This window comes from Camelus ferus, chromosome 24, assembly GCF_009834535.1.
Source record: "Camelus ferus isolate YT-003-E chromosome 24, BCGSAC_Cfer_1.0, whole genome shotgun sequence".
Classification (NCBI taxonomy): domain Eukaryota; kingdom Metazoa; phylum Chordata; class Mammalia; order Artiodactyla; family Camelidae; genus Camelus; species Camelus ferus.
The window spans coordinates 6,589,886-6,616,660 of NC_045719.1; the positions used below are offsets into that span (position 1 = coordinate 6,589,886).

The 26,775-nt window shown below is 39.5% G+C and overlaps 1 protein-coding gene across 18 annotated transcripts in view; it reads left to right on the forward strand.

Moving 5' to 3' along the window:
* Positions 1-26,775, forward strand: part of METTL4 (methyltransferase like 4) — a 426,540-nt gene that overhangs the window by 234,062 nt on the left and 165,703 nt on the right. For 17 of the 18 annotated variants that reach the window (XR_004314950.1, XR_004314948.1, XR_004314958.1 and 14 more), the window contains exon 9: positions 2,471-2,577. The exons of the other annotated variant lie outside the window; for it this stretch is intronic. The gene's annotated coding sequence lies outside the window, so the exon portion shown is untranslated. The remainder of the gene's footprint in view (positions 1-2,470; positions 2,578-26,775) is intronic. 18 annotated transcript variants of the gene reach the window in all.

A 26,775-nucleotide genomic window follows, 5' to 3' on the forward strand; every position in this document is an offset into this window, starting at 1 on the left:
TATGGGCAGGTTGGACTTGGCAAACAAGGTGCCGGTGCCTGGGTTTGAACTGGAGGTTAGTGATTCAGAGAATCAGGGACAGTAGAGAGTTCCTCTGGGTGGGAAAGAGCAGCATCCAAGTCCATATCCTGGGGGCACCTGAACCGTGGACTCAGTGGCCACCTTCAGTGTCCAGGGCCAGCGGTGGTGGCTCTGTGGCCTCAGCAGTGGAACAGTGGGATGATTTTCACTGTGCTCTTGGCTGGACAGTGTCCTGTGGTTTCTTATTTTCTGAGTGTGTTTCTCCAGACTTCTTTGAAGTTCTGTGAGCTGTCCAGTATCTTTCCAATAAAATTTTTTTCTGCTTAAATTAGCAAGAGTTATTCCTATTGTTGATTGCCATGGTGACCAGGTTCATAAATTTAGCCCAGACTTTTTTTTTCTGAGCTTCTAATCTAAATACTAACTTAAATACTTAACTTTCAACTTGGATGTCTCTCATTAGAGTCACCTCAAATTAATGTGTCAGAAACTGAGTTTGTGTTTTTCTCCCAGGCCTGATCCTTCCCCAGTCTTCCCTGCTCCATTCCAGCCATCTGGCGTTGTGTTAGATAACGGATTGTTCCCTTGATCTGACTGCACTAGCAAATAGCCAGAACAATTGAGTAGGAGACCAAAGACCTCCAGAGAGGGCCTCAAGGTTAGCTTCTCAAAGGAGCTGCTTCACTTGTGTCTGATGTTGTGCCCGAGTCCTTCCGTGTGACCTTGAGACACTCGTGCACACCTCTCCAGCCTGGCCTCATGCCACTCCTGTCCTTGCTGACGGTGCTTTAGACTCATTGGTCATCTTTCAGGTCCTTGAACGTGCCAGGCTCTTTCTGTTCTCAGGCCTTTGGCCCAGGTTGCTGACGATGTTTGGAAGCTCTTCCCTTCTCTTGACCTCACTAACTCCTTTGACGTAAATAAAATTTCTTTGCCTTCTGTGATTCCCGAAACTAAATTTTATCTCCTTGATATTGTTTTCTATTTTTTCCTAGATCGTAACTAGAAAATTTGCAAATCTATATTGGCCTTGCAGAGTAGAAAGATCAGAAATTGGTATCTCCACGTCTGTGAGGACCTGAGAGTCTAATCAATAAATGTAACATTTTCACACTTTTGCTTCACTTAGAACTAGAGATTCTATTTATAATGCTTTTAGAACAATTTTCCTCTTTTTCCTGGCAGTAAGACCTTGGTTGTAGAAAACACTGCAGCTAATGTTCAGTCCCTGAAAGTAAAAACCTCTCACTAAGGATGGTGACATGAGCTGTATCTCCTGATAATCAAAAAGCAGATTTTTACATTTAACATAGGAGAATGGGCAATGGACACTGGTAATAGTGGAAAGAGGACAGCAGCTAATGACCAAATATTTTTAATGACAAAATGTCCCTGTTAGAGCTGGGCTGAGAGTGACAAACCCTAGAAAATCCATTAACCACTCAAAATTAACATCCCTTCTAAATCTGCAGAAGGGAATAGAAAAGTAAAAAGCCTGATTTCATCTTTCCAAATAGGATATTTCCCCTTTGAGGGGATTGCAAAGTTGTGACTCAATCTGGGAATCAACCATGGCTTGTAGTTTCAGGGGGGAAAAACAGAATGTGGAATGTTTGCAGTCCCTCCTGAAATTACCCAGCCTTATCCTGTTTCATCCACACACGTTCTTCACAGAACTTTGCCATTTTATCTAATGTTCCATCTTGGCTGGAGAAATATTACCTCAGTCATTCTTTCATGTTAGAATCTCTTGGGGTGGGACCTAAGCATCAGTATTTTGTAAACTTCTCTGGATAACCCCAAAGTGCAGCCAGAGTTGAGTGCATGGTAACTAGGGTGGGACTGGTTTCTGCTGAGTCATATGGACCAGAACAACATAACCACCTATCAAAATACTTTTTGTTTTGTGTCCTTCAAGCACTTCTGTTTGCTTTGTCTTACTCTTCAGGTCTTGCCAATCCTATTCATGCAATAGATAATTTACTCAGCAGCTGTCCCTCGCCAGCACAGTGCTGTAAGAGAATATATATACACACACACATAGAATATGAATATATATACACATACACATATGTACATATATACAGTATCATATATACATATAACCTACATATACAGTGTATGCCCATTTATTTAGGTATAATCTGTGACTGCTTTCAGGCTACACCAGCGGAGTTGAGTAGTTCTAACAGAGACCATATGGCCCACAAGCCTATAATATTAACTGTCTGGCCCTTTTAAGAGAGTTGGTCAATTGCAAACTATTCTAGGTCACTGACCGTAGACTTCTGAGCTCTTCTGAGCTCTCATTCTGTGATCCCTCACCTCCCTATCGGCTGTTCTATTGTTAGACGAGAACACTTACTCCCAACTCCTGATGTTTTACGAGCATGGAGCTCCTAGATTCAATATCCCTGACTTCTCCATCTCCTCTCTGCTCCTCCCCCAGGGACAGTGAATGACCTCCCTGACTGGCTGGTATGTAAGGAGGACCCTGGATGTGAATGGCTTCATCCCTTCTCTTTGCTTCTTTTGGATCTACCTGCCTGTGGAGAGGTACGTTTTTGACTGTCTCTTCACCCTGTGAGACACTTAATGGAGAAGACATTGCCTCTGCAGCGTAGGCCTGATGTCTGGGGGCAGACTGGTGCGTATACATTCTCCAAGTGCATTGTGACTCTAAAGGAGATGCTTTAATCTTATCCACCCGATCCCTTCGTCTGCCTTTCAGTTGGTAACAAACTTAGGTTGGGAAACATCAAGCATCATTTATTACACCCTCATTAGAAACTCAGATTTTGATGCATCAGTTAGTAGCCTTGAGAAATAGATAAGGGTTAGAATTTGGGGAATGAAATAAACACACACTGTTGAGTCTCCTGGAGTGGCTGAGAGGTGGCTTTAGGAAGACAGGGCATGTAGGGTTTTAACCTTGGTGGGTCTCAGTAGCTTATGAAGCCTTTGCTGGGAAGGTGGCTGTTTTTAACGGTGTGGATTTTAGTAAACTCTTGTTACAGGGCACCTGGCAATTGCTGGCGATCAGACAGTAGGCAAGCAAACTAGGAGACATGTTTCAATAAAGGGCAAGAAGAGTCTTCCTGTAAATAGGCTTTTTGAGTATTAGGATGCAGAACAAATTTTGCTTTTACTCAGTTTTTCAGCCAGGTCTACAGGCCAAGATACTAAACTGAAAAGCATACTTTGCAGGTTGTGCAAAATGAGCTTCCGTGCTCGCAGCTGCCACCTTCCCTGGAGGACTGCCCTGGGGCTGCGTGAGCTGCCTTACCTGGAGGCAGAAGCCCACTGCCGGCCTTCTTTTCTGGAGACCCAACAGTCACCAAGGTGCAACTTATACTGCCAGACTTCCTGAGGGTTCAGGCTGAGGCTGGAACTTTATCTGAAATCAGACCTTTTCTTGGCCTTTCCGCCTTCTCCCTTCTGCTTTTCTCATCCTCTCTCTCCTGGGAGCACTTGAAATGGTATTCACAGGCCAGAATATTCAAACCTGAGGGAGCGTGTTGTTGTGATCACATTGCAGAGCTGTGGCCCCTAGAAGCACTAGATTCAGGAATATCAATGGAGGTTTTAGTTCAGGTGTCTTCTGAGGGTGATTTTCCAGTTGAAGAAAACGTAGGAATGAAAAGGAAGCCTCCCCTAGGAGGTACGTTTTATAGGCCTGAGTGACTCCATCATAATAGCCATGGAAGCAGCCCGAGTTGGTGCAAAACTGAAAATACCTTTTCAGAAGACTAAGTGAATCCTAAACACAGTGCTCAGGTGCCAGAAACACCCAGTTCAAAGAAGAACTGTGTTAAGAGGCTTTAAAAGTGGCGGGTGGAAATCTCAAATATGACTAGGGAATTTGGGTTGCTAATACTGCAAATTTGCATAGTTCGCAAAAAAAGGCAGTGATGTCTTAATGCAGTGACCTGAGAGAGGAGATGGTAGAGGTAGGTGTGTGTTCCTCCCAAATAAGGACATCCCAGCACCATTATAACCTCCTGCTGGCACTTTCTTCTGTGTGAATTTGTTCTCAGCTCATGGATTCCAGGAAAGTCTGGCCTCCTGGGGAGACTAAAAGGAGAAAATGTTCCCCATTTACCTTCCTGCCCTCAGTCAGTTTCCTTGAGTGTCAGCAGTGGCTTTTGCAACATCAAAGGTTGGGTTCAGGGAACACAACTCTGTCTGGGTTAACTGCTCTAAAGGGGTAGAGATGGCTGTATTTTCTAAACTTAGTACTGGGTGTGGAGCATATAATCTTCTATGTCTATCAACTTTTTGGAATTGTTAAACAGTGAGACACATAAGAAACTGAAACTGATTATAATTTTGAGGTCCTGAGGAAACATGCACATTCTCAAGGAACATGATAACCCAGGCAGCAGTGCTGAAGAAGCCCAACTATACTCAGGCTCAGAGTAAGACACCTTTATCTGTGACTGAGAAGAAGACAAGCTTTTGAAATAAGATAAGCGTGACTACAGGACTTTAATTTTAGAACTTTTGATTTTAGTTTCTTTGAACTTTTCTTGCAAGGACAAGAAAATTTTATTTTGTTCTGTAATGACTTTGGACATTAAACACACAGACACAAGGCAATTTGATTTTGGATTGAATTACTTTAGACTTTAAATCCTGTGGACTTTAACTTGTAAGGGAATTTAATTTGGGGACGTTAATGTCTCTCTAGGAAATTACAATGGAAGATAATTTGTATTCAAATTTATGGCTCCTATATGTGTTGGCATTTCTTAAATGGCATCTTGATGTTGTTATTCAATCTCTTTGCAAAACCTTTGATGACCTGTGTTGGATGTGGCCAGACATAACTTAGAATGAGAAATTTAGACATTATATGGCCTTAGAGTTAATTTAATTGGTGACTATTTTCAGAACCTTTTGGGGGCAAATTCAGTGCTATTTACCAGCATTAATAGGAGGCTCCACAGACAGCCATAGCCAGGACTCAGGGAGAGGGCTCATGAAGGTGGACCAGAACAGCTATAATAGACTTCTGATCTCCTGTCAGAAAGGGATAAGACTCTCTTGGTTGAACGTAGGCTTGATAGTTAAACCCAATGGGTTGACAGAACAAACAGCTGTGAATTATTAGGGAGAAAATATTTCTCAACTTCTTCGGGCTCCATGTGGAGGGACTTCTCTAGAGTAACTCTCCTTACCTTTTGCCCCGTGGAACAGAAAGGAAGTTCCTGATAAGTGATTGACAATCACTGATGTAAGTTTCTTTGATTGGGCAGAGCTGATCTGTTACTGGGGATTCTGTTTTCTGTTCTGTTTCTTTCCCCAGACTAGGCCTTTGTGGTCTGTGCACCCAAACTTTCCCACTAGTGGCTTTTTCAAGCTTTATACTAGTAGAGAGTGTTGGTGAGCCTTATTTGTTTTCAGACTCTAAGCCACATTCTCCAAATATTTGTGTCCGTGATAAAAGGGATATTTCGATTTGCATTCTATTTACCTCTCAGTGGGTGTAGAATTTGTGTAAGAAAGAGAGGGGTAGTATATATTGGACACACTGAGACCCCAACTCTAGAATTTGGCTTTGCTGAGCCCTGGTCTTCTGGCTTGATTTTCTAACTTGAACAACTACCTACAACTTGACCTTTTGTTTTTGTTTCGGTTTTTTTTTTTTTTCAATAACATATCTGCCAATTGTCCTTATTACCATCCTAGTATCAATAATGTAGACATGACTGTAGTCTTTATTTGAAATGAAATTTAGCAAAAGTTACTTAAGAAATGTTAACAGTAACATGGAACAATGTATTTGGTTCCTGTAAGCACATGAAATAATTTTGATAGGATGGATTTGGAATCATTCAGTTATTAGACATTGTATAAATAAAACATTCATCTGTTTGGGTTGAATTTTTCTCTTTTAGATAAAAAATTTTGTATCATATAGTTGGAGTAAAAGAACATTGGATTAAATTCCAACAACCCCGTGGTTGTAAATTCTCATGTCTCTAAACCCATCCTTGGAATCTGCGCACAAGCTGACGTTATTGCTTTTTAGTTTTTGATCAACTTTTATTACTTTAAAAATTGTCTGCATCCAAATTTTATAGAGAGCAAATTCCACGTATAATATATATGGCTGTAGTTCTTAATGCTCTTTTATAACTTTTTGTTTCCTTTGAACAAGAAAACAAGAAAGCAATTCACTGCTTTTCATACTGAAGAAGAATCACACCATTAGATTTTCATGTTCAAGAGAATTTTAAAAGCTGCTAAAGGGCACTTCTAATTCTCTCACTCACTACTCTTTGGGGGATACTGCAGTCTAAGACTCTGTCTTCCCCTGAGTATATATTTTTGGGCATCACATTTCAATGTATTTTATAATTGTATGTTTTCATGATCCCTAATTTATAATTTATTGAATTTAAATGAAAGTGTAGGAATGACCTTGTCTCAACAACAAAAAACGCATGAATTTATTTGATCCAGGTGACAATAATGAAAAATTTAAGGAAAAAATAGTGACTGTAAGTGGATATTTTTGTCTTTTTTTCTGTTGTGATTATGGGCACTAGGTACTCAATTGTAGAAATATTTAATTTCTGAGCTTTCTTCTTCAAATTTTTAGAAGTGTTTCTTAAGATAAAGTGCAAATAGTTTTTAAAAGAATGTGTTTGATTAGTGAGCTAACTGCAGGCCTTTTTATTCATTCTTGAAAGTGTGGCAAATAGACTACATCTTTTGAGGTATCTGTGCAGGATTTACTTTTAAAAATGGGGAAAAAAACATTTCAAAGGCAAATACAGTGCAAGAATTGGTAATCTAGTTCTCTACCCAAGGGAAACTAAAAGCTTGACAAATTCTTTGTTAACTACTAGTTGCATTTTCAACTGAAAAAAAAAATGTATATATAGATGAAAGAACTATGATTTCATGCAAGTCATGAACCATGTTACCATTTGTTTGGGAAACCTACTGTCTTTTATTCAGGGCATGAATCTCATTACTGTACATTTGTCTTTGTAAACATAGTGTTAGTATGTCTAAAAGCAAGAAATGATTTTGTGTCCACAGTCTCAGATGAACCATCACCCTCTTGATTTTCTTCATTTCAGTGGGTTTTGAAATAATCACTAGAAAGTAGATGACAGCTGTAACTGCCAAGATACGATTTGGTCAAAGGGGCTGTTCAGCTTTCATCCTGTAATCAGAGCTGACAATCTTAAGAAAGACAAAGACCTCGTGTTTGCTGGATGGATACTAATAAAAACCACCAACAGAGTTCAAACATCCATTTAGTGCACAGGTCCATCTGGAGAGCTGTTCAAGACCAACTTGAGGTGGGAGGCTAATGTTGGGCATTATGTATACACACCCACACTCATACACTTAGTGACTGTTTTTATTTTTTCTCCTTGAAACAGTGACAATGTTACTTAAATCTTTCATATTATTTTTGGAAATACTTGAAAACTGAAGCACATTGGAGTGTCTGCTGACTTCCCAATATGAACAAACCAGTATGAGCATTCCCTTCTCAGCTCAGTGACAGTGTGGGAAGAGATGAGCACTTTCATTTTTAGTAAACATTTTCATTTAAATATAACATAATAACAGAAAAGGACAGAAACATTTAGTTAGAGGGCTACTGGGACTAGGGGGATAAGCTTCTAAAAACAATCCTTTTAAATGCAAACTTAAGAAATAAATGCTTAAAGAAATTTAATTCAGTGTTGGGGTAATGATGGCAGTTACAACAGAAGTGACTAGTTAAAGCTTTTCGGTAAATAAATCTGAGTTCAAATCTAGGCTTATCTGAGCACTAGCTGTGTGATCCTTCAGTAAGCTACTTAACTTTCTTAACCTTTCTTTATCTATAAAATAAAATAGATGAAGGTTCCCCTTCTCCCCTGCACTGTGGGACAAGAACAAAGGCAATGCATAGAAACTTTTGAGCACTGTGCTTGGCACATAGCAAGAATTCAATATTAGCTAAAAATGATATTAACAGGAATAAAAATACTAGCAATCGTAAGGAGCATAAAGAGGTTGGGAGGAGTACTCTGGTTTTAGGAGTCAGCAAGATCTGTGGTGGTACCAAGATACCAAGGTAAGATGAATGTTACTGACTCAAGGAAATGAAATCTGGTGTGGGGAGTTTGGGATTAGGTACCTTAGAATCTGGAATTTCATCCTTCATCACCATCCCTGGGGATAGTGCATTTTAAAACAGAAAACAAGGTGACTTGCTTCTGACGAACTGAGAAAGTGTCAGGGATGGGACATGTAGAAGAATTACAAAGACTTAAGTCATAACTGACAAGGGGAGAGTGTACTTTTGCTTTTGTTATCCTTTGTTTTTTAGCTTTAAATTTCTCAAAGTGATTATTCAAAGAAACTGATAAAAAGTGGAAATACATTTCAGGCTAAAAAATGTAATAAAAATACATTTAAATTTTAGGTTATGTATTGTGGATGCTCTCATTGTAAAACACGATATTTCAAGGAAATTTGGAATACAGCCATTAATTGCTTCAGCATTTCTACAGGCTTGTCATATAGCTCAGGAATATGGAGTTTTACGAGGGCCACAATAATTCTACCTCCTATGTCCTTGGACCAGCCTCTGAGAAACACTGTCCTGGACTTCGCTACTTAAACTGTGGTCTGTGGAGCAGCAGCCCCAGTCTCTCATGACAGCTTGTTAGAAATGTAGAATCTCAGGCTCCATCTCAGACCAGAATCTGTGTTTGAAAATCTCGCCAGTGGTTTGTACACACAGTAAAGTTTGGGAAGCTCTGATCTCGCTGCTTCTCTGTTCTTGAGCAGCAGTCTACTGACCGAGTGTCTGATGGCACCTGTGCAGGGACAGCGAGCAGTTCATTTCCTTTCCTGGAGAAGGACGGTTTGATCAGTGACCTGAGCCCTTCCAGCTCTGCAAGTCTTAGATTTTAAAAATTGTTCTGCTATTAATTTCACTTCATATTGGTCCCTTTATTTTTCTTCAACTTACTTATTTTCCCAAGCACTTTTTATTTGTCTGGTCTTGCTTCAGCTTATACTTAGCTTCTTTTCAGAAGAAAGCCTTAATTACTGACTTGATACCTTTCTTTGCACACTGTGAGAACTAATTCCTTCATATTAACTCCATCCTTCCTGCAGTTCAGAGCTCATTTCTCCTTTTCTTTTCTCTCCTTTCTTCAAATGTTCTCTGCCTGTTTTGCTATTTTCTTCCTGTTTTCAAAAACAGAAATGTTCATGAATATTTGAAAAACACCAAACAAATAACCTCCATAATGAGTAACCAAACATTTAACAACTTTTTTCATTAATAAGATATAAGAAGAAGCCTAACAGAAATTGTATGCACTTATCAACGAATCATCACTGATGAGCCCAAACATCCCCATGTGCACCGTGCTGAAGTTGGGCAAACACAGATAAGAAGTCAGCCTCTGCTGGCAACTGAGTGGGGGTTTCAGATGGATCAACTGTAAAGTTACTTTATTATATACAAGTAGAAGTGCAGAACTTGAACAACTGAGGTTCTAGGAAAATCTGTCAAGCTATTTCACCAAAACAGTCTCTTCTCTCCTTTTCTTTATTTTTTTTTTCCTGTTTTATTTCCTCTCCTTTCCCCTTCTGTTCTGTCTTTTCCTTTTCTACTTTATCCTCTCTACTTCCTTTCTTTCTCTGCCTCCTTTTCCTTCTTTTTTTGTTTTTGTCATACTGTTTTTTCCTTACTAAGTAACAGCTGCAGAAGGTGTATCATACCACTGTAAAGCAGCTGACGAGTACTTCATCTTGTTTTCTGTGGGCCTAATAGTGATATGTTTATCATTCAGCACACGCAAAATCTGAATTGGGCAAAATCAGTCTTGAGGACATCCCCAAAAGAGTCAATTTTGTGTTTTGCATTTTTGAGTTCTGTGTGTGATAGTTCAGAGGATTAAGAAAAGGCTCTAAGGAGCCACCCGCATTTCTTAATTGTGGCCGGTTTGTTGCATTCAAGGTTGATATATGTATACTCTTACTATGTTGTCTGCCATTAAAAAAAAAAAAACTTTTCTCAAAACTGTTTAAATAAGTTAAAATATTGACACGTGTTATCCACCTTATTTTTACATAACAGTCTCTTTGTTCAGAGAACACAGTGTGATATCTGTAAGGGAGTGTAGAATAATTGGGAACAGGGGGAATAAAAAAGAGAGGATAAGTTTCTTCAGGGAAAAGCAATAACAGAAAATTAACAGCAGTGGTTTCATAGAAACAGATGTAGCTAAATCCTTGTTTCATGCAGCACTGGAAAGGTAAGTAAAATTCCCAGCTCTTGGGAGGTGAGATAAGGGACATAACTCGAATCTGATATACTGGGAAACTTACCATATTCTATTGATTCTAAAACACACATTTCCCCTCCAACATTTTATCATCTCTAATTGGGATACCTCTGACAATAGATGGCCTGTTATTGTTTAACTGGCAACATTTTCCCCTCTTTCCTAGCAGGACATAAAATCGTGGTGTGGTTTACAGACAGTGGTTCCTGAGAGTCAGTGAAGTGCAGGCGTCGTGGCGATGTCAGTGGTACCTAGATGTATTCTAGCCCTGTCCGAAGTGTTTGGGCATTGCAGCTGCTTAGCATACTGAAGGCTAAAATTTCGTTAATACAACTTACTTACTTTGTAGCCTTTAGCCAGGGGTGGGCACTCGCCTGTTGGGTTGTATCACTCGCCTGTGTTTTTGTGTGAACGGGTTTAGTGGTTTGTGCCTGCGGTGTTCTTCTCAGGTTTGCTAATAGGTCATTGATGTGTGTGCTAGTGCAGGCTGGTTAGTGGCTTATGTTCACCATTGTTTCTGGTCATTAACCTTCATCTTTGGGGAACAGAACTGTGTTTAGCTTTAATATGCAAGACTCATCTTAGTTAACAACAAAGCCATCTGAAGAATGAACTGTGCCCTAACCAACAAATCCTTGCATTCATCAGAATCAAAGGATTTCATACCTACTTCTTGGCCACAAGAGTTCGAGGAGTACGCATCTTAGGTTAAGCCTGTGCTGGGGTCTCTCTCACCACATCTGGAACAGTAGAGACTGCCTGTCTGTACATCTTCAAGAGTGATGTTGAATTTTGGTGAACCGAGTTGTTGCTTTTGATGATCCTCAACCTCTGTGCCCTTACATGGGAAATTTCTATGTTGGAAGAACTCACTTTTATATCTTTACAAGCAACTGGGAATATTGATGTAGCTTAAACTAGAATGTGGAGGATATATATATATATACACATACACACATATATGTACACACACACACACACACATATATATATATATATATATACACACACACACACATACCTTGAAGAGAAATCGTTGCATCTGGGTTATGTGTATATCCCATTTTAGTAGGTGTTGTCAAGGTGTTTCCCACCCTGGTTTTACCAGCAGTATATGAGAAATTCAGTTTCCCCACACCCCCCAAGTCTTTGGAATTGCCCGTGCTTTTCATTTTAGCCATTCTTTTGGGGTGTGGTAGTGTCTCATTGTGGTTGTAATTTGCATTTGGCTGATGACTGACGTACTGTTAATGTTTACTGGCCATTTGGATCTATCTGTCTCTGTCTCTGTCCCTGTCTCTCTCTCTCTTTAATCTCCAATTCAAGTCTTTTGCTTATTTTTCATTTTTCTGCTTGGTTGCTTGTTTTTCTTAGTGACTTATGGAAACTATTTATAGTTATATTCTTTTTATACTATATATGTTGCAAATATTTTTCCCCACCCTGTGGTTTTCCCTCTTACTCTCTTAGTGGTGCCTTTTGATGTAGCCCAATTTGTGAGTTTCCCCTTTTTATGTTTAGTGCCTTTGGGGTTCTCTTTAAGAAGACTTCCTTTACATTGGAGTCATGAAAATATTCTCTCACACCAACTTCTGAAGTTTTATAAGTTTAGGGATTGTATGTAGATCTACTTTCCCCCTTGCTGTGGGTGCTGACCCATGTCACCTGGATTCTCCCTCTGCCTTTAGGACCAAGGCCTCCTTCTCCCAGCTGTTAGGAGTACAGGTGACTGACAGCTCTCAGCCAAGGCATTTTTGAGTATTGCCCTGCCCCCTCCCAAGAGGGCCGCCTTGCCCAGAGTCCTGCCCCTGCCCCAGGGGCAATCTGCATCCAGTGTCTGTTCAGTGGTTGGTATAAAAGGTTGGCCTCTTTGTCTAAATTATGGGCAATTTTTAATAATCAACTCAGTTCCAGAGCAACTCATGTGATTGGAGTAGCCTGCAAATCTTTATTTCCTAGGGAATGTAGTCTCAGACACACCTTGAACTAATGCTTGTGAAATGTCAAGTAGAATTGTGTAATTTTTCCCTATGGGTAACCTAGTTACCACTCATTGAAAAGTTGGTTCTTCTCCCTCTACTCTGCAAAATAATCATAAATGAAGTGGTCATATTTGTCTGGGTTTGTATCCGAGCTCTAAATTCTGTTCCATTGATAGATGTCTATTCTTGAATCAACACTACACTTCTTAAAAGTGTGGTACTCTAAAATACTGCTCTAAAAGTGTCATGTGTTGATATTCTGATAGGCTTGTTCTATCAAATAGAATTTGTTCTTTTTAGATATTGGCAATTCTTAGCTTTTTGAGTTTTTATATGTTTTAGAATCATCTTGTCAAGTTACGAAACAATCCATGGTAATTTTGAGTTGGATTAAATCTGTATATTACAATTTGAGAGAAAGACTATCTTTCAATATTGAGTCTTCAAGCTACATACGTTGTATACCCTTTTATTTATTTTGTTCCTCTTCAATTTCTGTTAATGAGGTTTCAGCGAGGGAGAAAGATGATGCCGTTGGAGGATGTCCTTGTCTCCGTCTGGCCTGGTCATGGTCGTTCGTGGCTGAGGAACTGACTTACATTCATCTCTATTATTGATGTTTATTTGGTGACTATTATTGGAGCATTTGCTGAGTTTTTGTAGAGTTATTTTTATTTCTGTGTTAATTATGGGTCTCTCAACTCTTTAATACTCCTCCCATCAGTTGTAGTTTCCCATTCTGGAGAACACATATGGGTGCTGGTTTCATCCTTTTAATAACAAACGGCTTGGCTGGGCGGCTGGGCTGAAGGAGGTGAGGTGCCCAGAGACCAACTTCGGACAGCAGTGGGGTGGTGAAAGGGACACTGGCTCTGCAGTCAGAATCTGCTATTGGGTTAATTCCTCTCCTTCTCCTGGCATCCATTTTTCATTTGAAAATGAAAATAATGGCTTCCCTACTTACTTCTCCAGATTGTTGTGATGGTTAAACAAAACAGTGTAAATTAGAGCACTCACTAGATTTCCAGTGCTAAAGGAATGTTAGAAGTTATTACATCCAACCATGAGGATGAGGAGAAATAAGAGAAAGCTTTGCCAATTTATAGATTAGAAATGTAATCTGTGGATCTGTTTCCATTGCTTTGATTGTCTTTCATTTTCCACTGTATTCTGAATATAAACAATTGAAAGGACCTTTTCCTGAGGAGGTAGGAGGCTAGCTTGGGTAGCTAGCTGTAGTTTGATAGAGGCCTGGGGAATTACCTTTATTACAGGGGTTTATTTTGATCGTGCCTCTGAACCCTCCTTGTCTGTGCTAGCTCTGTCTGGGCACTTAGTACCTCATGGACTGAGGGTGATAGAATTGCATTTCTGGGAATTACTCTACACAGATGACCTCATATGCAATTGCTTCCAATTAGTCCTTTTAAGTCAATAACAGAGACATTTTGTAGCACTCAGCCATTCTCGGGAATAAGTTATAGGTGTTTAAAAAGGAATCTTGGCCCCTTTCATGGCACTACCCATTCCATGAGCTCTGTAGACTCAACTTGTAATTACATTTGATGGTGTGAGAATAAAATGAAAGGATCTACTGATGTTTCTCATAGACTTTGCCATGTGGGGGCCATTTTTAAAGTTTAGCAAATGTTAATTGACCATATATTATGTGCCAAGAGCATTATTTAGCACTGGGAAGAGATACGTCTAAGACACGTTCTCTTCACTCAAGGAGTTCACAGTCTAGCTTTACCTTTGGGCAACTATAGTAAGACCAAAAGCATACAAGGAGCATTCTGTGATGTGCAGGAACACTGATAGGCAAGGGACCTCTTAAGGAAAACTTTTGTAAGATGTGCATCATTTGAAGGGACCCTAGAAAGGGTCTCCTGTTCATGACTGCATCTCTTCTGGGTGCTGAGGCTTCTTATAACATTAAAAATAATTTCACTTGATACTGTATATTTCCTTAAGAGTATATATTCCTGTATACCCAGACCACTTTGTTGAACTTTATAAAGCTCTGTCAGATTATGGGTAAAGCCCCTGCAACTCTTTGTTTTCTAACCTACCAGTTTCCAGTTTAGAATCTGTAAATGCTCTTGATTCTCTTTCAGAGCTGTTTTAAGACCAGCAAGTATCTTCCTTCAAACAACAAGCAGCTCTTTCTGAATATCCGCAGTTACAATATTGGACACGTCATTAACATTGCTTAGAAGGGGTTGTCGGAGCTGTTGGTGTCTATGTCAGGGCTTGTGGGTTGACTGTGCTTTTGTTTGTTCCTTCACGTACGGCTTCTCAGGACAGTTCTCTCAGAGGCACTTCTGTGTGGCAATCTCAGCTGCAGTACTTCTGACCCAGGGTTGTGTCTTTGAACTTCAGACATCTGAAAGCAAGAAAGTCCTTGTGTTGCTCAACCAGTACCTCAGGAATTCTCTTCTGTACTCATCCAAAAAATTTCAAACTTTTTTTTTTTTTGATAGTTAGTCTCAAATGTCAGGGAACATCACTGCTTTTCTTGATGCTTTGCACTTTACAATGTATTTTAAAAAATAGCTTAAGATGTGAGCTCTTAGATACTTGATGTATTATTCAGGACAGATTCGTTTGAAGGTGCATCAAGCCCTTACTATGAGAACCACGTTTTTCATGTTGCCTTTGTTTCAGGTCACTCAGTGTCTGGGTCTCTGTCTAGAATTCATGGCGATGTGTTCCTCCTATTGGGGAAAAATGCCTTTTGAACAAAACATGCAAAAAAGCAGAATGCTTGCTCTTCTATTTTTGTAGCCTTCATTTAGAGAACCTAGTTAATTGTGCCTTTTTGGAACTGTCATGGGACCTGAAAACTGTGTCTGAACAAATCCCCATGCCCTCTGCATCATTTCACCATCCCCACAAGCCAAGGCAAAGGGACCCTCAGGATTCACTGAGTAGTGGTGGTCATATCCCTAAAGGATTAAAATATTTAATGGGACTCTTACTCCTGGAAAGTATTTCCTAATCTGTAAAAAAAAAAAAAAAAAAAAAAATATATATATATATATATATATATATATACACACACACATATATACACACACACACAGACACACACTCAGTAACAATCTGGAATTTGGAATCCTCTTTAATTCTCTCTTTTGCAAATTTGACTGGTATCTTTGACTTCTCAAGCTGCTATAACAAAATGTTACAGACTGGGTGACTTAAAAGATGCTTATTTCTCACTGTTTTGGAGGCTGGAACTCCAAGATCAAGGCGCCAGTAGGTTCAGGGTCTGGGGAGAGCTTGCTTCCGTTGCAGGTAACTGCCTTCTGGCTGTGCCCTCACGTGGCCTTCCTCAGGGTATGCCTGTGGGGAGGGAGAGCTCTTGTGTCTCATCCTTCTCTTATAAGGGCATTAGTCCCATGATGAGTGTCCTACCTTTAATGACCAAATCTAACCCTAATCACCTTTCAGAAGCCCCACCTCTAAATACTATCGCACCAGAGATTAGGGCTTTAACATACGGATTTGGGGGCTGGGATACAAATGTTCAGTCCATAGCAACTAGCAACTAAAATGAAACTAAATGAAATGAGATGGAGTGAGCATGTGCAAAGTTGCTGAAAAAGTTGAATTGGATGTAGTAGAAGAATGGAGACTGTGGTTTGTAGGTACCAGCATTAAAGTGTATGGATTCAGACTCAAGCAGCCTTCAACATGTGTTTTGCTATAGCCCTGCCTAGAAACAAAGCTTTCAACCTTGGCTGTTAATTTGCAGAATATTGTAGCCAGAACAGTACAATAACCAAAAGAAAAAAAAAAAAAAGCCTCCATATTGACCCCTTGCCCAAGAGCACAACCTCAGAGTCACGTTGGTAAATCAAAGCAGTCAGCATGACATCAGAAAGCACATTTGTCTGCAAGAGGTGACTGAGTAGGGACAGTCCCCAGGATCGTGACCCTGTGTGAAGAAGAAAACCTGGTGGAGGCTGGTTCTTTTCCCTTCCACAGTGTCCCTGCCGCTGACTCGCTCTGCTTCCTTACAAAACACGTGCTCAGGATGAGACTCTGGATCGACTCTGTGCACCTCATTAAGCTCATCCTCCTGTCTTCCAAGCAGGAGTTTATAAAAACTGTGGTAACTGCCTGAAATTTCTTCACAGTCCACTGAATATGTAAATGCAGGTTTTCAAAAAATATTCATTGCAGTACCACATGAGAAATTCTGTAGCCAAGCTTTGCCTTTATTCACAGGGTTTCAGTGGCATAATCTGGCAGTAGCAGAGTTCAGTTCTTCCCACTTGTGTGTGTGTGTGTGAGACAGAGACCGACAGACAGAGACAGAGCTAAAGTCTGGGAGTCGTGGAAGCAGCATGATTTGCTTGCTAATACATGTCTTTGTAGTAGGATTTTACTGAAGGAGGTAGAAGGATAATGTGGAAAGAATTCTAACCTTGGTTTCATCCCTTCCTATTCTGTGAACTTGGATAAGTCACTTGGGTTTTCTGATCTAGAATTAAGTCTTGTCATCTATAAAAAGCAGCTCTGATCAGATGAGGTCTCAGCTTCCTTCCAACCCCAGACTCTAGCTTGCTGTGACTCGACTGTTAACATCACAGCCTTGTGGCATAAACATGACTTTGGGGGTCGGATTACCTTGGGTTTTAATCCCTGCTCTGTCCCTTGTTTGCTGTGTGACATGGGGGATCCTTTACCTTTCTGGTGGCCCCATTGTTTCATCTTTAAAATTAGGGTTCTAGAATCCCTTCAGCCTGGTTGAGATCTAAGAGTATGTCAGGTAGGTAGCATGGTACCTGGCACAGAGTTGGTGTTCAGTAGTGAAGGTCAGGATTATTGGTATTATGAGAAAGATGGCTATTCTTTCAACTTGGCAAGGTGAATCAGATGGAACTGGGCTTGGAGTATGCTTTTGAAAAGGAGGTGATTGTTGAATAAACCAAGCGGTCTTGGTAACTTTGGTTTGTGATGGCTCTAGTGTGTGTAGAACATTTGGAATTGAAGACCCTGTGTGTTTTATTTTGTTCTTGATTCCTAAAGAAGGTGTTTCAAACAGGGCCCTTCTGTCTATCTGCTCTTCTGTTCCCTAGATGTCCTAAACTTAAACTCAAGAATTGTAAGAGAGCAATCAATCCCCCAAACCACAAAAATCTTATTTATTTACCTCTTTAAGTAATTCCATTTGTCACAACACCTAAGCCTTCGGTTTTGGATATCTTATTCTTATTGTGATTTCACTCCACTAATAGTAAAAACTAGTTCTCATGTTTGCTGGGCTCTAACGATGCCAGACCTTGTGGTTTTATACAACATATACATGCTGCTTCTACCTCCGTCTTCACAGAAATCCTCAAGTACTTTTATTATTGTTTTCCAGATGAAGAAACCAAGGCTTAAAAAGGTTGAGTAGCTTCCCAAATGTTATTCAGCCTTTGAAATAGAAACATGACTCTTTCTAAAATTTGGGTTGTTCCTACTAACATTTACTATATCACATAGAATCAACCATCCAAACATTTTGATGTCTTAATGCTTAAATTATAAATTAAATTGAACTAGGTTTTTTTTCCCCAATAGTTTGAGGGTTTTTCTACTACCTCTGGGATATCTAAAGACACCCTGAATAGACTGGATCCAAAATAGCTGAAACATTGCTGACTGGAATATTTTGCCAAATCAACTCATTGTAGAGATGAAAGAACAATATTTTAAGTATCATACAGTAAATCAGAGGCTGAATAAGGATTCCAATTTTGGACTCTTGAGTTTCCCAACTGCTCATTAATCCCCAAGATACCTGAGTCCTAATTTTATATGGAATCTGAAACTATATTTGGAATAAAAATAAGAAATAAAAAAAGCAGTTTTAATCATGTCAGGGATTAGGAACTTAAACTTTTTTTTAAACTCAAAATGCTTTTAGTCAATTTTATACCTTCTTTGCCTGAAAATGTGGGTGTTTTTCCATATTCAATTCATCACTGTACATCATTTATATTTAATGATAATCATATTCTTTGTGGCTCTTCACAAATCTTAAAAACCCTTACTTGAACAGTGAAGTTACAATGTAGCTGAAGTTTATGGGTATCATTTGAGCTGAGCATCCACATAAAAAAAGGCTATAATCATGACTATCACTTAATGCATTCAGGAAGAGAAAGATGGCAGATAGGACCTGAACCGTGTCAATTAACAGAAGAGAGTGATCAGTATCAATGCTGGTAAGCAGCAGTAACAATAACCAATCCAAAGCATCATAAAACTCCAGTGAATTGTAAAATGTGGACCACTCCTTTTTGAGCTATTTCTAAAATTTTATTAGCATAAGCATGGATTTTTAAAATAGGATTTTGCCCATCCTTATGCTGTATTTCACTAGCTAAAGCCCAGTTTATTAACTCTGGTCTATAAAGCAGAGATTTAGGGAACGTACGTTGAGCGTGGTGTATCAGTCTGGTTTCTACATCAGTAATGCAGCCTAACAACCAAACCCCAAGTCTCACTGGCTTAAAATAACACATTTATTTGTTGGTCATCGCTCTGCTGGTCAGCTAGTGTGATTCTGTCTCAGGTTGTGGGCTGGGTTCAGGTCTGCTCCAAAGGTCTTTTGTTCTGAGGTCAGTGACTACCTGAGGCTTGTTTTTTCCATAAAGGATGCTGTAAATTCAAAAGGACAAACAGAAATGTATGATGCTTGTAGCTGGAAACTGACAGTTTTATTTCTACTGACATTTTCTCAGTGAAAGCAAGTCCCATGGCCAAGCTCAGCTGCACTGGGGCATAGAAGTATTTGCTATGGTTCACTGAACAATGAACCAGGCTAAGGATATGGAGGGATAAAAAGATGAGCAAATAATACAATCTAACACACGTGGTAACTCAGAGTTAAGGTCTCTGAAGACACAAAGAGAGTGAAGCCCTAAAGTGTATGGCTGTGTGTCAGTGCTGTTTCTAGTGACATTGGAACTTGACCATTGTTTGCTTAGTTTCCCGGAAATCCCGAGGAAGAGGGGGATAGGGAGGAGAAGAAAGAGTGGATATTCAACAAGAGAGTTTTAACTGGTGAAGAGACTTGCATTCTTGACAGCAGAGACGACTTCCGGAGGTGCGCTGCAAGATCAGTTCAGCCCGAGGCCTTTGGAGACTCGCTGTGAGTCTGATGCTACTCAGCTCATTAGCATATGTATTTCCTGAGTGCCTCTTAAGTTCATAACACTGAGCGAGGTCCTTTTGAGAAGGGAAGTAGCGGAGAATTAGGAGAGGATTGACTAAATCCAGGTAAGAAAACATGATGTAAAGGGAGAGTGATGAAGGAATGGATGGAAGAAAGAGGATTGATATTAAGGTGCTAAATTTCCTCAGGAAGGAGGAACATATCATAGTAACCTATAATGAAAAAGAATATGAAAAGGAATGTATGTATGCATATGTATGGCTGAAACATGATGCTGTACACCAAAAATTGACACAATATTGTAAACTGACTATACTTCAAAAAAAGAGTTCTGAGTGTTTTTGTGTTAGGTTTGATGAAGAGTTGTGGAAAACTGATGGGATGAAAAAGGATATAAACTAAATGCAATGAACTGGGGGAAACAGCAAGGCTTGTTCGTTCAGATTGCTCTCCGTGCCCCTCTGTCTCCAGAGATAAGGATACTCTTCCTCTGGGGACAGGAAGGGGACTGCTCACTCGAGGGTCTTATGGCCTGCTTTAGGAGGTCAGAAGATCCTTCCTGCACTTCTCATTTTTCAGATTCTTTCAGGCTTGAAATACTCAGTATGCCAAGGCCCCATATTTTGGGGTAACGTGTCTTAAACTCTGTCACCTGTGATGAGAATGGGACGACAGAGGTGCAGGATTTAGTGATTCATGCATTTAGCAAGAATTTATGAGACTCTTCAGTGTTCAAGTCAGGAAATAGATTGTGTGTCAAGAATACATAGGAGAAGAAGACACAGTCCTTGCCCTCAAGGCACTGAGAGACTGAAGGGGGAGTCATGCAAGTGAATAGACAATTATTAAGTAGCTTTTTAAGCACAAAGTACTGTAAACATAAAGTCCTTCAAGAGTCCAATAACGGTATGTAATTCAGACCCAGGAAATGAGGAAAGATTTCTAGGACCCACTGACATTAAGCCAGCATCCGGAAGGACTTAAGATGATGATTCAGGCTTCAAACGAAGAAAAATTAAAGTGGTAGCAGAGGAACAAAGTCTAGAAGTACTAATAGTGATCAGGGAGACTATGGTATCCTGAATCGAAATTGATGGGCGTGGAAGCAGGGATAGCAGGTGGTAAAAGTTGGGGCACCAGATGTGGGGTTCAGACCCTTCGCTCTTCAGGGAGGAGCTGGGAGTTCCCTCCCTGATGCGTGTTGCTGTGCTGGGGGTGAGGCTCATGGCGAGGTTGTGTTGCAGCCTCTCCTACCTGTCTCCAAGCGCACTGTTTCTCATTTGCCCAGCATTTGGATGCCGCTCATCTAGTTTCTCCGTTTCTTTCAGAGGGAATTGTTCCATATGTAGCTGAAGATTCAGTGTGTCCATGGGAGGAGATAAGTTCACAAGTGCCCTATGTCACGATCTTGAACAGAACTCCTGTCACATTCCTTTTAAAGGTTTTCATTTACTTTTTAATTCAGTAACTATCTCCGTAGGGTATGCCCTGCTTCTTCAAGTACATGGTATATTCTTAAAGGACAGGGAGCTTGTTGTGCATAGCTTAACATAACACTTAGTGAAGTGGTACTGAAATATACTGGAGATAGATGTAAGTGGGTGTGAATAGTGCAGTGGGTGAAAATGTGTTTTATCACTGGACCCATTTGGTAAAGTGTGGGGTAGCAGAGGGAGCAGAGTTTTCTAAAGCAGAAAGAATCAAAAGGAAAGTTGAAGCAGACATTGATCTTCATGTTGAAGAATGGTGAAAATTATATAAATGAAACTAAAGTACAATCGGTACGTAGTATTGCAATACCAATTCTAATGCGTCGTATTTATTATAGCAGTGACTCAGTATATGGAAATCTGCTTACTAAGGTTTTCAGGGATTGGTTTACACCCACATTAAACATTCCATAGACTTGAATATAATTGTTTTCAGGGATAACATGAATGTAAAACAAATTGATAGAATTAATTTCATTACAGTTCATGGGTATTGATTTTTGTGAGGCACAATCTCAAAGATAGTCCAGGGGAAATTAGGTGTTACAAAATAGGTGAAACAAATATAGAAAAATCTAGTACTTTAAGTCAGTATCAGTCAGTACATTGAACACTGAATTGACTGAGAGCACATTAAACATACTAAAGAACTGGGCATTAATTAAATGCTGGTGTACCAGGAGGAATTAAAGATCTCATCAAATGATGGCTTTTTCCTATACCTTGAGCCCTCTATTATAGTATTAGAGAAAAAAATTTCTGTATAAGAACAAACAACCCTAAGCTTCCCACCCACCCAATCAATCTAATAAGTAAACAGCAAAACAAATAACTGTTGACTTTTTCTGTTTTGTTTTCCCATTGGGTTTGAACATGGGAACTTTAAAGGATATTTAGTGAATAAATAGGAAAGGAGGAGGTAGTGAATAGTGAGGAAATTAGAGTTTGATAATCTGTCTTAATATAGCTGTGACTTTCTACAAATTGAGAAGAAAATTTTCTCAAGTGGATTTTCAGACCTATAATTTAAACCTCATCATATTAATATTTAACCATTTTCCTTCACATTTGGATTCCTTCCACTTCCCTCTAAACTGTGGATTGTTATGGCTTCAAGTTTGAAATATTGTTAATATTGCAGTTTTAGTGCTTTTAAAGTTCCATAGCTGCAAGTATGTTCAGAGTGCTTTCTCATTATGGGATTAGTTTGTTGAGAATCTTCTAAATGCTTAATCATAGCTCAGGCAACTGACAGGATTTTGAAAAAAAGGAAGAAAGAAATACAGACAGATCTGGATAAAGCAGAAGCATGGAATTAAACAATTTAGAGAGGAAAAGAAAATTTTCAAGGCATCAGGTGGTAGTTGGACATGATGACCTTTATTGCCCCTTCCAACCCAGAGATTCTGTAAATGGATGAAAATGCAATAATGAGGAACGTACTAATGACACACCGAAGTGCCATCTGTTTTAAAAATGAATACTTTAAATGTCAATATGTTATTTGTTTTCAGTGTCTCTAACTTTTATCATTAAAAATACCCATGTTACCATTTCTCATTTAAGCTTCTAACGATAGACTGTGACCTTTTTCTGGGGAAAAAAAGGCAGAGTCTGTCTGAATTCTTTTTACAAAGAAGCAGTGCAAATGAAAGAGGCTCCAATTCCTCAAAGGCTGCTGAATGACACCCTCCAACCATAACCTGCCGGTCTCCAGAGGGTAATTAAACTGCAGATGGGGAATATATCTGTGATTTATTTTTAGGAGACCAAGTTGGAGAAAATAAAATACACCTGACCTTTACGTTTTTAGGTTTGTAGGGGAATTATTAGTAAAGTTGGTTATGACTTTAGACTTTGCGTGCGTGGTAAGAAATTTCAAGCAGTAGCAGTACAGTTTGCTCTAATGGAAACTTAATGGCAAGTTAGAGGAATAGAATAGAAACTATACTGGAATTGTTACACTAAGCACAGATGTTATGGCCTATTTATAAAGTGTCCTTAAAAGTTTTAGTTGTATGTGCATGTTGGAAACTGATCAGGTTAGAGGAAGGCATTCCAAACTAAAAATGGGCAGAGGAGAGTGATCTTTATGTGAACTAGTTTGTAGTATCTCTTTTTTAGTAATTTTACTAAACTTAGGTTAATGTAGAAATGTTGCATACATTGGTCACTCTTTTAGAAGAGTTTAAAATGTTTGATATATGAACTTGAATATTTTGGCGGTTTCTTCTTTTTAGAGTAGATGGGGCAAGTATTTGGTTAAGAAGCCAACTTTAGCTCATTAAATATGACACCTGTATTACTTTTTTGCGTAGGTGTGTGGAAAGATATGTAAATTTGGAAACAAGTTTTGATTTTAGTAAATCTATTAAGTTTTTAAATTTATAAGGTGTCTAGGGAGTATGAGAAAGGAGATTAAGAAGACAGGTGTTTACAACTTGAGGAAGCAGCTTAAGGATAGCAACTCGCAGAACTTTGAAGTGTGGGTGACTGCTTTCCAAGCTCCAGGCTACCAACTCAAATCCTGGCTTTGGGAAAAGGAACTGTGATTTTCTTTCCAGCAAATCTAAAAATGTTGATACATTTAGTACAAGATGGATTTAAAAACAGCATTCTCCATTCTGAGTTTAAGCATAACAGAACTCTGCATGTAAAATTCTTTTCACGGGCAACCTGAGGCAGATAATTGTGTGTGGAATCTGAGAGGAGAAAGTTAGGGAAAATCTTAGTTTGTTAGTCTTTTTTTTTTTTTTTTTGGCAAATAGATAATGGAATTAGAATTAAAATTTAATATTTAGTTAGAGTCAGCCCAATACAACCCAGCTGAGCAGACCTGCACATTTCTGACCTGAGGTTAGAATCAGGAGGAAAGGATACATTGTAGAAGATGGTGGCTCTCAGACGCTCCCAATCTAATGCCATGTTCCTGATGGGGGAAAATTGTTGTCAGAATTGTGATAGAAATGTCAAAAAATATACAAAATAAGCTATGTAAATTGTGAAACATAGCAATTTACTCCGTGGTAGGGTAAAAATTACAAATTTTTCCATCTAGCTAATAGATCTACCTCTACCATGTTAAATTATCCCTTCCTTCTCTTGCCCTTACAATTTTTTTCTTGCTATGTCTGTGTTCTCCTAAGTCTGAATGGCCAAGTTAAGCTACTGCTGTTGCTGCTCTAGCTCCTACATGGCGTCCAGCCTGGCTATGCGACAGAGTGGTGCCTTGACAGGAGCTAAGTTCTTTGACTCTCGCAAAAATCCTACGATGTCAGTAATTTCATTAACCTCTCTCATAAGTGAGGAAACTTAGGCTTAGAAGAGTTGAAGACAGCCAGTTCAACTGCTTAACCTACATCTTAATTATTGTTCCGCAATGTCTCGAAAGTTAAGGACCCACTTGCCTTAAGGGTTTGAGACGTGTAGAAGCCCCTCTCTCACCACCGTTGCCAAGGCTCCGTCAGGACCTTCTTTCTTGGATGTCATTTCCTGGCTTGTTCCATCCATCACCTCACACCTGAGTTCTGAGCCTGTCATGAGCAGACTCTAACTCTATCTCTGCTCTCCTCCAGGGTTAACCCATAAATGTGTGCAGGCTGGTACTTATTAAAAAATTGAAGTATAGTTGACATATAATATTAATTTCAGTAGTACAATGTAATGATTCAGTTTTGTTTCATTATTAAACAGCTATTTGCATGCCTACTATTGGGTGCTAGTTTTAGGGACACAAAAAAATGGGTAACACCCAGCCTCTGCCATAAAGAAAGGGAGTGAGAGGGCAGGACTACAAGTCAATAACCAAAGCTATTGTCACAGCTCAACCTCATGTTCAAGGAGGACTTTGTTGGCATGACATCCAGGCTGCCTGTATTTCCCAGGTGTTCTGTCTTAAGCTGCTTATGCTTTCCTAGGTTGGTTTTTTAATTTTTCCCTAGGGGTCTAGTATTGCATCAAGATTTATTTATTAAATATACAAGGATTGTTCGGAGTTTTAGGAGACTAGTAACACTCCCTTCTTCCCACCTGTATTTGGAACCAACTGATATGAGCATAGATGTCTGGGTCTGATAGCTGGAGATAAAATAATGTCTCATAATAACTCTAGAATTACACGGAGATTGTGGCTGAGGTCAGCCACATGAGTTTGCTAAGACACCAGTGCGACAGGCTTCCCTAGGAAACTAGGGCTGAGCGTGGCCGGTTTATTCTAACTCATCTGCCAGCTGGGAGCAGCAGGGTGAGGAGTGATGGGGGGAGGCCAGGAGTTGTCACTCCAGTGGAGGGCCCCCTGCATGGACACTTAAGGAGCAAGGGACAGAGGTTCGCTGCAACATACTAGACTAGATTGAAAGAGCTCAGTCAAATAAAAAGCCACATACAGAAATGTAGGGAGGATAAGGTTTTTTTCTCTCCCCCCCCAGCTTTACTGGGGTATCATTGACAAAATTGTAAGATATTTAAAATACACAGTGTGATGATTTGATATTCATATACTTCATGAAAGGATTCCTCCTCCTCAGTCAAGTTTATTAACACATCCATCACCTTATTTATTTATTTTTTTATTTAGTAAGAACATTTAGGTTATACTCCCTTAGTAAACTTCAACTTTACAGTATGGTGTTACCAACTACAGTTACCATGTCATACATTCGATCCCTAGACCTTCCTCATCTTATAGCTGAAGGTTTGTACCCTTTCACTAAATTCTCTCCCACGCTCAATCCCTTGGCAACCACTCTTCTATTCTGTTTCTGTGAGTTCAACTGTTTTGCATGTGTGTTTGTGTGTGTGTGTGTGTGTGTTTGATTCCACATATAAGTGGTACCACGTGGCATTTGTCTTTTTCTATCTGGCTTATTCTGACTTAGCATAATGCCCTTGGGGTTCATCCATGTTTTTAAAAATGACAGGATTTCCTTCCTTTTAAAGACTAAATAATAGTCCATTGTGTATCTATACTACATTTTCTTTATCCATTCATCTGTTGATGGACACTTGGTTTGTTTCTGTATCTCGGCAATTGTGAGTAATGCTGCAGTGAATATGGGAGTGCAGATACCTTTTCAAGATGATGATTTTATTTCCTTTGGATATATACCCAGAGGTAGGATTGCTGGATCATATGGTAGTTCAATTTGTAATTTCTTGAGGAACCTCCATACTGTTTTTCATAGTAAAGCTGTACCAGCTTACATTCTAGGGAGGTTAGTTTTATTAATGCAGGTCCAAGTGTTGTAGTATGTGTCAGAGACAGAGTCCCAGAGGAGGTGACACTAGCTGACTCTTGAGGAAGGAGTAGGAGGTTGCCAGGGAAACAGCACTGGGGGCAGTGTAAGCCGGTTCCAGCAGAAGATTTAGCACACATATAAGATCTGAGGCTTGACGTGTTTGGAGAATTACAACTGTTTTGATATTATCAGTGTGTAAACTGTCAAAGATGAGATAATATGTCAGAATATGAGGCTGGATGGTGGATAAAATTGGTTGACTCCCCGTTCCCTCTTCTGTATTTGGGGACTTTAAGTTTGCTCCCTTGAAGCTCTGCCCATTCACATAACATTGTGCTACCTGCTGAGAGAATCTCAAGGCAGCTGGACTTCAGGCTTTCCTTCATTTATCTCAGCCTCATAGTCCTCGAGATTCCTTGTACCTTCACCTTGTACTTCCAGGAAAGTCAGATGCAACTCTTTAAAAAAAAGGTTGAAAATAGGAAGCAATTTTTAGGTTAGGCATATTAGCTTTTTCCAGTTTAAGCTGAGTTTTTAAAAATATTTTTA